This window comes from Cynoglossus semilaevis, chromosome 8 (assembly GCF_000523025.1).
Source record: "Cynoglossus semilaevis isolate Cse_v1.0 chromosome 8, Cse_v1.0, whole genome shotgun sequence".
NCBI lineage: Eukaryota > Metazoa > Chordata > Actinopteri > Pleuronectiformes > Cynoglossidae > Cynoglossus > Cynoglossus semilaevis.
The window spans coordinates 10,261,968-10,265,820 of NC_024314.1; the positions used below are offsets into that span (position 1 = coordinate 10,261,968).

General features: G+C 35.2%; 1 protein-coding gene and 1 long non-coding RNA gene across 2 annotated transcripts in view; one reads left to right on the plus strand and one right to left on the minus strand.

The window, feature by feature from the left end:
• The window catches only part of LOC103382006 (synaptotagmin-1-like), a 12,734-nt gene extending 11,981 nt beyond the window's left edge, over positions 1 to 753 (minus strand). The window contains exon 1 of the mRNA XM_008314651.3: positions 223 to 753. The gene's annotated coding sequence lies outside the window, so the exon portion shown is untranslated. The remainder of the gene's footprint in view (positions 1 to 222) is intronic.
• A 1,658-nt stretch (positions 754 to 2,411) lies between these two features.
• Positions 2,412 to 3,523, plus strand: LOC112487394 (uncharacterized). The gene is made up of 2 exons (XR_003050452.1): positions 2,412 to 3,247; positions 3,325 to 3,523. It is a non-coding gene; the product is annotated as an uncharacterized LOC112487394 (long non-coding RNA).
• The last annotated feature ends 330 nt before the right edge of the window (positions 3,524 to 3,853 follow it).

Below are 3,853 nucleotides of genomic sequence, written 5' to 3' on the forward strand. Positions count from 1 at the left end.
GTTTTCTCAACTCGCCATCTTCACATGAAACTGGTGATGAACATCTGTTCAATGCAATATCAGAAGAATGTCAGAAAAAGACAAGTTTTATCGACTTTTCCCATCCACCGTAATTCGGAATCGTTATCATTGTCTAGGTCGATGTTGTTATTTTGTCGAGAAAAAAAAAAGACAACTTCAACACATGGGATGTTAAAAGAAGGTTAAGATAAAAGTACTTACCTCAGGATGTGTTCCTCTTATTTCCTTGCAGACAAACACCTGTTTTCACCCGTTTCTTTTTCTTTCTCTTCGGGCCTGCTGTAGCATTCAACGTGAAATCAAATCACACTGAACACACTTTTCAACAAAACAAATCACTGCTAAATCATTTGAGCTGTTCTGTGTTTTAATCCCTACATTCCCCACCCATCCTGCTGTGGTATGAACATCTGTTGGTTTATGTCTGTGTCCACAGATCCCCGGTTGTATACGGTTGTATTATCATTTAATGCTTTTTTTTTTTTTTTAAAGTAGGGAGGTAACTCTTGACACCCGGGCTGAAAAGACAGTCGTGAATTTAGCTTTCCAATAATAGTACGGTCAGTCATCAAGCTGCCTGCATTTTCACTTTAACCATCCCCCAGTTTAGCAGATGCACAGCTGTATTGAGGGCACTGTGATCAGTAATCCCCAGACAAAGTCACATGCCTTTGCAGGACGACATCTTGAAACAAACTGTGTTTTAAACCAAAATTATATGACCTCATTGAATAGTTCACATGTTAGATACAGTACAGATACAGTAAACATAATACTAAAAAAAAAACAACACCATTCTAAAATGTTAAATTGAAAAGAATAATGCTGACCGTCATTGCAGGTAAATACATGCAAAACCATCATAAAGCCCGCCAGCGTTCAACTTGACTTATCCATTAACCAAGTACCCAATACATGTTTAATCAATAAAAATACCAACTAGATAGATAGATAGATACATAGATAGCAAGTAAATTTTTAATTTAAATTTAAATACTTTTTACTCTACTTTTAGTAGATTTTAGATACACTTTTACTTGAGTATCAGCTGTCAGCTTTTTAAAACTTCCACTTCAAACCTGCGAAAGCATGTTGCGGTAAGTATACTATACTGTATGTCCCTGTATCCCAAACTTATGTTCATTGTTTGGTTAAAACCTTCCTCCGTTAACCAAAATGTGCCTACATGATATTGATTATTTTTGCTTAGCATAGCATCTGTGCTGATAGCTAACATTTCAGTGAAGTAGAGCAGTACCAGAGTACAGTCAGAAAAATATATATAAGTTTGTGATTTTAATTGCAGTCAGTAATGAAATCATCTTAATTCATGTATAATAGACTAGCTGCTGGGTTGTTGTAGCCCAAATTATGAGCTTGGGATGGACAGTGCTAGCCCATCAAAACTACAGCTGGTTTGGGCATGCAAACTGTGCAGGCCTTTTGAGAATTTGCACTAGAGCACAGTTTGTTAATAAAGAATTGCTCAACATTTTCACTTTCTTGCATACATTGTGTTTGAGTTGGGCTGTACAATTCAAATTTGGCTCTTTATACCAGTTGTGCTTTATGTTTTATGGTGTGACTGAACATAGTTCAGACTGAATATGGTGCCAGACACTATGAATTTGGTTGGTTTAAGATTTATTTAGTTCAGTCATTGTGTCCTTTAGAGGTTAGCATAACCGTTCAAATGGATCATAGAATTCTCAGGTTAAGCCACTTGTATTTGAATTGTTGATTTAAAAACTACTAGTTGCGAATTGGACGTATGACTCAGTAACTAAGCAACTTTTAGTCAAAGTAAATTTTTAATTAAATACTTTTTACTTTACTTTTAGTAGATTTTAAGATTTTAGATACACTTTTACTTGAGTATAATTTAAAGATACTTTTACTTAATTACATTTCTTAGTACTTTTTCCACTGCTGATTTAAAAAAAAAAAAATTCTGATTTACTAGGGATGTCTGATATGAACTTTTTTACCGATATCGGATATTGTCCAAACAACCGCGGGAGCTTAAAAAGCATTTAGTAAAGCCCATGCAGCAGTTTCTCAATCTAAGTAAATAAACATTTTTATAATGAATCAAATGATAATAATTTGCAGAAACATGTATTAGTCTGTTATGGAGCGGTTACATCTATACCAACATTCTCCTACCTTTTTTGTTCCAAGGACTGCTCAGCCAGTACCACCCATTACTACAGACCACTAACAAGGTACTGAGCATCGAAGATCATTAAATTTTCAAAATAAAACACGTTTTAGACTCTATTCTTATTGTATCCGAGTCTGAATGACCTATTATTTTAAAATACTGTCAGATTACCTTTAAATAAAAAAAAAGTAAACAGATATGACTGGACTTTCTTTGAATGAAGTAAATTAGGGGCATGAAAACATTTTTGTTCCCCAAGGGGGGTTATGACAGAAAATAATTGAGAACCACTGCACAAAGCCTACATGGTATTTTTGTTGGCCATATAACTCATATCCATATACATTTTTACAGTATGCTAATAGAAATCTTAGCTTTTTCTTGTCTTAGTTTTGTGGCGATCTTCTTTATTTGTTCTGTGAGTTTTTTTTTTTTATTGCATTTTTCTTTACTTTAATTGTGAAGACCAGACTTTTATTTTGAATAACTGGGTCCAAGCGGCACTTCTACTGTTTTACAGAGCAACAATCCTAACAGGCCACAGCCCCTCACGTAGAACTTGATAGGAGATTAATGCTTAATTTCTTCATTGCAACTGAAAGTCTTTAATTAATCTGTTACCCAAGTTGTTAACACAAAATGCCAAGGCACGTAATGGACCAAAAAAAAACATCTTGTTGGAGGTTTAACCACAGATCCATGTTAGTCGTTAGCTCTTACTCAGCAGTAACTTCACTTTTTATCTTCTCTAGTGTTATGGGACCATGCGTTATCTTTTACGGACAGACTATATAGAACCGTTTTGTACGGACTACACAGAATCAAACAGAACTTGCATGATTTGAAATTTTTATTTTCTCCCCAATTACTGTCATTTTTACTTCCAAACCTGAGAAACAACGGAATGTTTGAAATGTACTACATCTAAGCCCTTATAATAATTGAACAACTTATGACAAATGGTTTTAGCACCAGGCACTGTTTTTCCTGCAAAACTGAGGTATTCGTTTTTTGGTTGTTTTTTTTTAGCTTAGAGTAACACAAAAATATTGTATACGGTAGGTAGAAAAAGGACATCACCCACTATTGTTTTTTGGTTGTTTTTTTTTAGCTTGGAGTAACACAAAAATATTGTATAGGTAGAAAAAGGACATCACCCACTATGCCTGAGTGTTTCCTTCTGTGTGCACTTCACAGTGTGTGTTTATCAAAGAGGTATTCTCCCAGAGAGCCATGGGTATCAGACGCAGTGATGGAAGTCAGGCTTTTGTTGTAATCACCAAGCTTCTTGATGGTGTCATAGCTATCCTCCAGAAAGTTCTGCTCCAGAAAGTCACAGAGCTGCAAAAAAAACAGTACACAAAGAAGACACTTTGGAACTCAAATTGGCATAGTTTAAAATATGTCATATTTGCTTAAATATGTGAAATGTCATCATGTAATATTATTATTTTTTTCTGCATTTTCCAAACCAAAGAAAGACAGACTTACGTGAGGGTCTGTGTTCCCATCTGCTCTGCGATGCACTTCTAGTATGCAAGCATTCAGCGACTTCTGAAAGTCCAGGGAAAAAGACATGGCATCCAGGCCACCTTTCCAATCATCTCTGCTTGGCTTCTAAAACGCACAGTTTTATATTTCATTGGTCAGTCTTTTTTTACTGGTTGT